Source organism: Formica exsecta, unplaced genomic scaffold (genome assembly GCF_003651465.1).
Source record: "Formica exsecta isolate Colony F162 unplaced genomic scaffold, ASM365146v1 scaffold681, whole genome shotgun sequence".
Taxonomy (NCBI): domain Eukaryota; kingdom Metazoa; phylum Arthropoda; class Insecta; order Hymenoptera; family Formicidae; genus Formica; species Formica exsecta.
In genome coordinates this window covers 9,512-21,051 of record NW_021853446.1, presented here as the reverse complement: position 1 = coordinate 21,051, position 11,540 = coordinate 9,512, and positions in this window count along the sequence as shown.

The following is an 11,540-nucleotide window of genomic DNA, read 5'->3' as shown; positions in this document are numbered from 1 at the left end:
GGAAATGGCACGAATCGGATGTACCGATAAATATTATTAGCGTAAATATTATTCGTATAGAATGCAGCGTAACCACTGGCGCGTACAGCAATGACAAGCGCGTACACACGATACATGAATTTTCACCGAGCGTACCGCCAGGATATAAGATATCGGAAACGCCAGCACAGATCATTTATCTACCGATCGTCGCACGAAGCATTACTGATTTAACGATACGCATTGTTAATCAAGAAGGACATTTGCTCGATTTTCGAGGAAAGGAAATTACCGTAAGATTGCATATACGGCGGCTGCAAAAATAAAGCGTTTGACAAATGAAATGTTTGTGTTGAGCGGAAGCACGGAGCACGCGAGAGACAATATCTTTGCGAGGAACAATATTTTTGCGAGAAGGCAAGTGACTGCGGTATCGGGTGACAATAATCAGACATCTGGTTACGATTTCGGTCCTCTCGCGGTTATCCATTGCTTGCGACAAAACGAGTCTGTCAAAAATTCCACCGTGGACGTGAGATTAGAGTTTGAGTGCAAGGAGGATATACCGGCAAATACTACCGCTTATTGTCTCGTCTTGCACGATCGCGTTGTCGAATATTGCCTATTGACCAACGTAGTTCGTAAAATTACCTAAATCAGCAAATATCCCCTCCAATGTCAAAATATATAAAGATTGAGATTTTGACGATCGACAGCAGTCGTACTTCATTTTTGCAATCGTACGGTAATATTATCAGCATGATCGCGCCAACGTTTGTGATCTGCAAGGATTCATTATCGGGCGAAACTTTATTGTGAAGGAAGTAGCAATATTGAGAAATGGATTTGTTCTCTCTCATTACTTTTTTGCAAGTCCCGTACCATGGCGTGCGCTTACAAAATCTGAGAGATGTCGAGCTTCATGGCTAATCAGACATCACCATGGACTGCAATGGGAGGATGGAAACGTTCCATACAGCTTCGCTAAGCGTTTGATTACGAGAGCTGTGATGGGCGCGACGGAAGAGGAAGATGGAGCATCTCCTATCGTGTACGTTAAAGGACACGAAAAACGAGAATGGCTGGCCAATATACTTGACGATGATGCGAGAAACGACGTTATTATTGAGACCTTGGATGCGGGCTATGAAGATATCACTTCGTTAAATAAGCTAGATGTTACTAATACTATGCGGTGTGAAAAACATTTGAAAAATTAAAGCCGTTCAATAGCCATTCGGTAGCCGTTTCAAAACCGTTCAAAGCCGTTCGATAGCCGTTCAATAGCCGTTCGATAGTCGTTCGATAGCCGTTTAAAGCCGTTCGATAGCCGTTCGATAGCTGTTCAAAACCGTTCGATAGCCGTTCGAAGCTGTTTTTATATTATAATAATCCGTTATTCATATTAAAATACTCCATTATTCATAGTTAAAAGACTTTTAGATAGTTGTCCGCGGAAACGTGCTTACTTTTGTCTTCTTATCATGTGTGGAAGGTAAGCGTTCTTTGTAAGTGATACATCCCCTACTCTAAAATATTTAATCGAGACAATGTCTATCCCGATGTGTCCGTCACAAAGTGTTTGACAACGAGTGAAGTACGTTTAAAAAGAAGTAAAGAGTGAATAAAAATGCCAATGTTTCGCAATAATCTGGTAAATAGTGTTCAGTATTTTCGTATGCAAGATTATGTATTTATATATGTATGTATGTATATATATATATATATATATATATTAAATATTATATTTCAGTTCGTGCAAATAGATGTGATCCACCGCCGATACATGCGGTGGATGCGCGGAGAAGGCGCACGCAATATATTAAATATTATATTTCAGTTCGTGCAAATAGATGTGATCCACCGCCGATACATGCGGTGGATGCGCGGAGAAATACGGTGGGCGCACGCAAGCTTGTGGGGCGACACCCGCGAAGCCCGCGAGTGGGCGAACGTGCACCCAGCGCAGTACGAGGACATATTTTATTTGAGACCGCTTTTTGGACTCGAGCCATATGAAAAGGAAGAAAATTGGGAGCCGGAGAAAGAGGAGGAAGATTGGGAGGAAGAGCTTGCGGCCCCAGGAGGATAATGTATGTATCTTCTTTTCAAAATTTATATTAGATTTATAAAAATTAAATGAAGGAAAGCGCATTATACTAACAACATATGTATTTTTCTGTTTCAGGTGGTCACCTTTAAATTATATTATATATTTTATTATCATTATTATTTTTATTATTATTTTTTTTAACACACACATACACACATACATACACACACATTTATATGATACACAATCATTGAATAAACTTATTATTATTCTATATAAAAAATGTCGATTATTTCTGCGCCTCCTTCTTTCCTTTTCCCACACGCGTGTATGCCTCGCGCTATCTCTCTCAGGTGTAAGGCCATTCCAGAGCATGGCAGAGCTCATTCTAAAGGAGCGATTCTATAGCTCAGTTCGACAAGGCGGTAAGATGAGCATGTCCTCAGAAGCCCTAGTCTCCCGATTTAGAACTCTGAAGTTAAAGTTGGAGAAAAGAACCGTGGGTTGCCTGGTTGACAGTATGCTGTAGAGAAGACAACCAACAAAGTATGTTCTCCGATCAACAACCTTCAGCCACCGAAGTTCTTCATAGTATGGTGTAATGTGAATGTCCGCTTTGAGATTAAAAATGAGAGAGGGGGGGGGAGAGAGAGGAGAGACGGAGGGAGAGAGAGAGAGGGAGGGAGGGAGAGGGGGAGGGAGGGAGAGAGAGAGGGAAAGGGGTGAGGGGGAGAGAGAGAGAGCATTAATAGTGTGTATGACCACCTCTTGTATGGATAACCTCCTCCATGCGACGAGGCATACTCCTTATAAGAGTTTGAATTTCGGCCTGCGTAATGTTCATCCATTTACTCTCAAGAACTCTTCGAAGTTCTGGCAATGAATGGGGAGCAGGTACATAATTGCGTACTCTTCTGCCCAGATTGTTCCAAAGATGCTCAATTGGGTTTAAATCCGGACTCATGGCTGGCCATTCGAGTAAATTGATGCTAACTTCATTGTAGAAATTCAGCACTCTTCTTGCTACGCGTGGTCGTGCATTATGTTGCATGAGTATGAAACGCTGTCCAATGAAGGGCGCATATGTATAACGTAGGATATCAGTACATCCTGTACGTATACATCTGCGTTCATATTTCGCGACTCATTCTAATTGCTTCTTGTGCTGCCGCTTCTTTCTAGCGAATTTCTTCAACCTTGCGAATTTAAATTTTTATTAGCTTCGCAAACTATTGTTGCAATTGAAATCTTAAAAGCACATAAACTCAGTCTTTCGTTCCGTTTAAAAAATTGTTGCTTTTTCACCCGAACGAGCACAGTAAACAACAATTACTGTTTCTCCATTAAAATTGGTTAATTATGGCCACAATTACTCCTGAAGTCGCTGCTTAAATTGTGGCATTAATTGAAGATGGGAGAAGTCGCAGATACGTTGCTCGGTCATTGAGTTTCGGTATCAACCGAGCAACGTTCTTACGATAGGTACCTTCGAAATGGCGGATGACAAAGCGAGAGCATGCGAAATTGAAAAATTTTCGTCCGAATTTGCGACGACCCATGGCAAGAGTTAAGTATCGCAACTTAGTGAGATAAAAAGCATGTGATAGTATAGTGTCTCCTCTTCAAAATGCTTTTTTACTCGTCTCGATACGATGATTTTTCGCTGAGATATGCGCAATTGAATAAAAAGGCAGTTTTTTACTTTAAATGCGCATATCTCAGCGAAAAATCATCCTATTGAGACGAGTAGAAAAGCATTTTGAAGGGGAGACTCTGTATTATCGCATGCTTTTTATCCCATTAAGTTGCGACACTTGCCTCTTGCCATAGATCGTCGCAAACTCGGACAAAAATTATTCAATTTTGCATGCTCTCGCTTTGTCATCCGCCATTTTGAAAAAAATTATCTCGCAAAACTCTAATGAATTGATTCTTAAAGTAGAGATTTCAACCTTCAATTTGTTTTTTTAAAGACCTTTCTATCATTATTATTCGCGTAGTTATCTTCATTCGAATTTTTGCCAAATTTTAGGTGTACTACTTTTTTTGGACTGAGTGTATATATATACATATCACTTCTTATTTGTTCTTATTTTGATACATATATTTCTTGATGTAAAAATATGAGTACATATTATAACATAATTATAAATTAAAGCACATATTAGCACAGTACACTACACATCAATAATAGAAGGATTTTTCATTACTGCTGGTATTGGCAGAGGGCAGAGTGTATATTGAAAATCGGAACACCGCTTTTATTGATAAGCAATCGTTATTAAAAAACTTGAAACTAATCTTATTGTTAGTTTTCCGTTTCTACCACCAGGATGGAAATGAAGAATTCTGATTTGGTTTATTCGCAGATGCGTTATGTATTATGCGTTATGCAAGAGTCTGTGATTTTTCCCCCAAAAAAACCCCACGTCCAAAAAGTTCCCCACATTTTTCCCCACAAATTTTTGTTCCCCAAAATTTCCCCCATTGACATAAAAATTCCCCACTTTGGGGAAAAAAAACCCAATCTGGCAACACTGCGACGGCAGGCTTGCTGCGAGGGAGCCGTGACGTGTCGCGTGTCGTCACAGAGTGCGGCGATTTTAATCGTACTTATTCTCGGCGCGCTCGCGCTCTACTCGATCTCGAACAACAAACGAATCGAAAACCTCACAACAGTACATCTATCATACTAATTAATGATTCGCAGCTACTATCCCCTTCGGTATTTTTTTGTGCCGATAGTATGTGTTCTGAGTGCTTACCTAGAATATACCATTTTAATCTATGTTGTATTTCTACAGGTGTGGGATGATTATATCCACCTCCCATAGATCTTATATACGAAAAGAAATTTTCCAGAATATCCTGGTTTAATCTTCTCGTTAGTATATATTTTATGTCAAATGTTTCAGACGAGTATTTATTTTGTATATGTGCAAACATTTCTAGCAATGATCTATTGCATAATAAAATGCCCTTCTGGAATTGCATTAAACTTGTTTTTTTGCCAACTCGCATTTCCTCAATGAATTCACTCATATTACTAATAATTTTATTTTGTTGTTCTATATTTATGCCATAAGCATGTGATTCACTGCATTTTCCATATTTAAGTTTGCTATTAAAAATATCAAACCAATCATTGTGTTACGTCCTGGCGATTCCACGATTCCTTCCTTTCGCAAAGTGTCGGCAATGATCGTCGATTGGTGAGACAAACAAATCGCTCAGTAAACAAACCAACGTAAAAGATCGGTGATAAAACCATGCCGGTATCCTCAAGATAATATAAAATTTTCTAACGAAATACCCAACATATAATCTTCGAACGAATCTCGAACTCACCAATGGACGATCACCACGGGTAAAACGTGAAAAGTAGGAGAAACACCACGCCTAACGAAGACACTGGCACATTTTTAATATGCTAAGATTGAAAAATCCCCACTTCTGCGCAAATTCAATTCGTCGAAGTTTTGGAAGATTCCCACTCTTAGAATTAGAATACGTCCCAAAAAAAAATTATCAAAAGAGAACTCGCAAACACATCACGCTCTTATTCTCCGGTCTTCAGCTTCACGCAGTCTTACTCTGTGCTTTTGCACCGTAATTCGCGAGTTAGGCACTTGTGCCACCAGTGTCCTCACTTGGCATCATCTCCAGAGCAACCACGCATCGAACATCGGGCTGCCGACATGAGACACAGAGCGAAACACCGTACAAAAATTCGCCACCCCTCCACCTCTGAATTACTATTGAAAAAAGTAAGTTTAATTGAATAATTTTTCTTTTCCTTCTTTTTGTCTTGTTTCTTATTTAAATCACTCCGGTCTTCAGCTTCACGCAGTCTTACTCTGTGCTTTTGCACCGTAATTCGCGAGTTAGGCACTTGTGCCACCAGTGTCCTCACTTGGCATCATCTCCAGAGCAACCACGAATCGAACATCGGGCTGCCGACATGAGACACAAAGCGAAACACCGTACAAATTCGCCATCCCTCTGAATTACTATTTAAAAAAGTAAGTTTAATTGAATAATTTTTTTTCCCTCCTTTTTGTCTTGTGTCTTGTCTTGTGTTTCACTCTTTTAAATCATCAACCCGTTCCGGTAATAAGTCTTAGAAAATTTTAAATCCTGATCTTAATCTAACACATATGCGAGCGACCAATTTTATACTTCTGACCGTTATTAATGTGGGAGATTGATTCAAATCATCCCGCCGATAACCACGTAGCGCGAGAGACGAGAGAGAGAAAGAACGATTGTAAGGAGAGACGTGTGGTGTGGAGGGGCGAACCACGGCGATCAGAACGATTGCGCCAGCAGCGAGATTCGCATGGTTAAGAGACGTAAAATATATTCTGTGGAAACACTCTTTTATTTTATTAAAAGTATTGGCTTTAATCGTACCAAGTGGTTCGTTCATCATACCCTTCCTATAAAATTGATGTCAGAAGTGGGATATCAGAGACAAAGGAAGGCGATTTTCGTGATCGGTGAACGAGATACGGTATAAAGTTAGCCGAAACGACATTGAATACGATAATTCCCGTGTGAGACGGAAACAAGATAGATCTCGTGTGAGGTGGAGATTACGATTATTCAACGACGCGTGGCACACGGAACGTAAGTGTTGCTGCTAAAGAAAGACGAATAATCGGGAATCGAAACCGAAAGAGGCGACGAGATACGTGCAAGGCTGACGCGCGTAGGAACGACGGAAGCATCCTAAGACAAGGACGTTAAAAAGACGCGGTTCGACGACGTGGTGAAGGACGACAAACTCGCTGGTGGAAAACAAAAGCGGTAAACGAGAGATAGTTGCCGCCATATTGATAACGCCGGGCCAAGACGAAGGCGGTAAGCGAAAGTTATCCATCATATTTAGCGTGATTTATTACGCACGGAAACATAGGATTCGGGAAAAATCCGTGATTGTCGGTAAGTCAAATTGTTCTGTAACTGACTCAAAAATGACGACACTCGGGAGTATCGATAGAGTAAAACAAAATATCACGAAAGCTTCTGTCAAAGCCGTAAAAGTTCTACATCGTATGATTTACGGTCAGGAAGGAGATCGACAGAATCGTAAGCGATTAAGGCAGTTTAAAGGTTTTAGGTTCGATGTCGATACAGATGAATATAGAAATAAAATATTAGCATTCGAGGATCTTCAGGAAAATGAACTAGTAACTATGTGCATTTTATTGTATCTCGATTATACAGGAGAAAAGACAGATCTTGCTACTAGAATAATAAACGGATTATGCGATCTGGAAGTAATCAAAGAAGCTGCTCGAAAAGAAGAAGACGAAGAAGAAAACGACGAACTCGAAAATGACGACGACGATAGCGAAGCCGAAAATGGCAGACAGGATGATAATAATGGGGGACAACCTCCAGCGGGGAAAGCAGATTGTCAGTTTTCATTCCATTTTAGAGATATCGAGAATACAGTAAGATAATTTGACGGAAGTACGGGATTATCTGTCCGGAGATGGATCAACGAATTTGAAGAGACAGCGACACTTTTGAAATGGAATGAAATGCAATATAGCTAAGCTGTACATACAAAGCGAGGCAGGTATCACTACATGGAAGAAACTGAAGGCGGCATTAATAGAAGAATTCGATGTTAGAATTACCGATGCGGATATTCATCGTCAATTAGCCAAAAGAAGACGCAAGAGAGAAGAAACCATGCAGCAATATTTCCTCATAATGAAAGAGATTGCGAGTAGAGGAAATATAACTGATGATTCGCTGATGGAATATGTTATCGATGGAATCGATGATGACAGTAGTGACAAAACGATACTTTATGGCGCAGAGACGGTTAAAGAATTTAAGGTTAAGTTACGTCACTATGAAAAGATGCGAGAAAAAACAACCAGCAAGACAACGAAGGACAAGGAAGGAAAGAAATTGACAGATAAGGACGGCCAGAACAAATCCAAAGATAAGGGTAAGTGTTACAATTGTGGCGAGTTTAATCATAAATCGGCTGATTGCAGGAACAAAGCTAAAGGCCGGAAGTGCTTTAAATGTAATAAATTCGGTCACGTTGCTTCCGAATATGGGAAGACGAAAGGTGCGGAAAAAGATTCAACTGCTCCAACTGTTGCTGTGAATAACGTAGTAACACAGTTGAGTCGAATGAGAATAGCCATCACCATAGAAGGTAAAGACATCGAGGCGTTAGTAGACATTGGATCTCATTTGAATCTGTTGCGAGATGATATTTATCAGACCATAGGAGAACCAAATCTCAAGAGGACTAATGTGAGATTGCTTGGTTTTGGTCGAAGCTGCATTTCACCGAGAGGATACTTTACTACTCATCTCAAAATTGACAAGGACGACTTTGAGACTGATTTTTATGTAGTTTCCAATGATGTAATGAAATTTCCTGTGATGCTGGGCAATGATCTGCTAGAACAAGCTGAGCTGACTGTTAATCGAAATGGGGTACAAATACTTAAATCTAATCCAGATACAGATCCACTGATGGCCGCTATTAACCTTACAGAAGAGACGGAACAAGATATCGGAGAGAATGTCAATAAAATTAGAAGACGAGAAATTAAAGAGCTTGTCAAGGGGTACACCCCGACTAAAACTAAGGATACTAACATTGAAACGGTCATAATCGTAAAGGATGAAGAACCAGTTTCCTGTACACCAAGACGCCAACCCCCGGCAGAAAAAAGATTATCGATAACCAAGTTCGAGAATGGATCGAAAAGAAGATTGTGGAGCCATGTACCTCTGAATACGCTAGTCCAGTAGTTGTCGCTTGGAAGAAAGACGGATCGCCAATGGGTATGCATCGATTATCGTCGATTGAACAAAAAGATTTGTATGGATAGATATCCGCTGCCATTAATCGAAGACTTGCTCGATAAATTGTCTAAAATGAAAGTGTTCTCAGTCAATGATTTAAAGAATGGATTTTTCCATGTGACTGTGGCACCAAATAGCAGGAAGTATACTGCATTTGTGACGCCGGATGAACAATTTTGGTTTTTGAAGACGCCGATGGATTTGAGTATAGCTCTCCCTATTTTCCAAAGGTACATCAACGTCGCTTTTCGGCCGTTGGTTCCGCAGGATATTGTCTTGATTTATATGGATGATATTATCGTACTAACACGAGATGAATCCGAGGCATTGGAGCGATTAAGACTAGTTCTGGAGACTGCCAGTGAATTCGGGCTAGAACTCAAGCTGAAGAAATTGAAACTACTGAAGAAGCGAAATGAGTTTCTAGGCTATATAATTGAGGATGGATCAATTTCCCCATCACCAGGAAAGACACTAGCTGTTGCTAAATTTCCAGAACCAAAAAACTATAAGCAATTACAGAGCTTCTTAGATCTTACTGGATATTTTAGGAAGTTCATTCCTGGATATTCTCTTATCGCTAAGCCACTTAGCGATTTGTTCAAGAAAGACGTTAGCTTCAAGTTTGAATGAGAACAACGAATGGCTTATAATAGACTGAAAGAGGAACTGTCGAAAGAACCAGTCCTGCAGACATACAATCCAGATTTTAAGACGGAACTACACACAGATGCGAGTAAACATGGATATGGAGCTGTGTTTTTACAAAAACTACCTGAAGATGGAAAAATGCATCCAGTTCATTACATGAGCAAAAGGACGACTCCTGCCGAAGCTAAGTATAGTAGTTATGATCTTGAAGTATTAGCCGTTGTCGTAGCTTTGAAAAAGTTCCGAGTATACTTGCTTGGGATTCATTTTGAAATAATTACAGATTGCTCGGCTTTCCAACAAACTATGGATAAAAAAGATATCGTGCCGAGAATCGCCAGATGGGCATTGATGTTAACAGAGTTTGACTACACTATCAGACATCGTTCAGGGACTACAATGAGACACGTGGACGCTTTAAGCCGGTTCCCAGTATTGTATGCGGTAGCAACTGAACTAACTACACGGATAAAAAAAGCACAACAGAAAGACGACGGAGTTAGAGCTATCAATGAAATCCTGAAAGAAAAGCCGTATGAAGACTATACTCTTATCGATGGAGTTTTGTTTAAATTTTGCAATGGACGCGATCTATTAGTAATACTGAAGGAATTACAAACTGAGATTATCAAAGACGCGCATGGAAAAGGACATTACTCCACAAAGAGGACGGATGAAGCTATTAAGCAAGAGTACTATATACCGAACTTGAGTACTAAGGTTACACGCGTCATTGACAATTGCATCAAATGCATTATCATCAACAGGAAGGCTGGAAAGAAAGAAGGTTTTCTTCACCTGCTATTCAAGGAAAGCCTACCCTTGAATACGTTTCGCATAGATCATGTCGGGCCGTTGGAGTCAACACACAAGGGCTACCAGCACCTTCTCGTGATTGTGGATAGTTTCACAAAGTTCGTATGGCTGTACCCAGTTAAATCTACTACAAGTACCGAGGTAATAACCAAACTGGAGATACAAAAAAACGACTTTTGGTAACCCATTTCAAATAATAACGGACAGAGGAACCGCATTCACGTCGCAACAATTTAAAGATTACTGTTTAAAAGAAAACATTGAATTAAGATTCGTCACCACAGGCCTACCAAGGGCAAATGGACGTAAGAGAATGGAAATAAAGTTGAGAGGATTAACGCCACCGTTGTGAACGTTCTTGCTAAGCTTTCGGCTGAAGATCCAACAAAATGGTATCAATATGTGGCTGCAGTTCAACGGATTATAAATTCCACTTATCAGCGCAGTATCAAACGGACGCCATTTGAACTATTAACCGGAGTAAGGATGCGATCATCAATTAGCTGAACTTCTCAACGATGAGATCATGGAACATCTCGAGGCCGAAAGAACGAGCATACGTGAAGAAGCTCGGAAACAAATCCTTGAAGTTCAGGAAGAGAACCAGAAACAATTCAATAAACGACGCCGTTATGCTTCTCAATACCAAGTCAGAGATTTGGTTGCCATAAAACGGACTCAACTCGGGCCAGAACTAAAATTGAAGCCCAAGTACCTTGGACCTTATCGAATTGGGAAAGTTAAAGGCAACGACACCTACGATGTAGTACGAGAAGGAGTGTACGAAGGTCCTAAGCACACTACTACCTGTGTTGAGTATATCAAACATTGGAAAGGTTCGGAATCATCATCCGAGTCGGACGATACGCAGGAGGGCCGAGTGTGGAAGATTGATTCAAATCATCCCGCCGATAACCACGTAGCGCGAGAGACGAGAGAGAAAAAGAACGATTGTAAGGAGACACGTGAGGTGTGGAGGGGCGAACCACGGCGCTCAGAACGATTGCGCCAGCAACGAGATTCGCATAGTTAAGAGACGTAAAATATATTCTGTGGAAAAACTCTGTCGTAACCCGACCGATTTCTTAATATTAAAAGATAAAACAAGTAAAGTAGAACAGAAAAGATTGAGAAAGAGCTGATTAAAGCAAAGCATTAGAATCAGGGAAAGAGCCCAAGGAAAAGTAATTAAGAA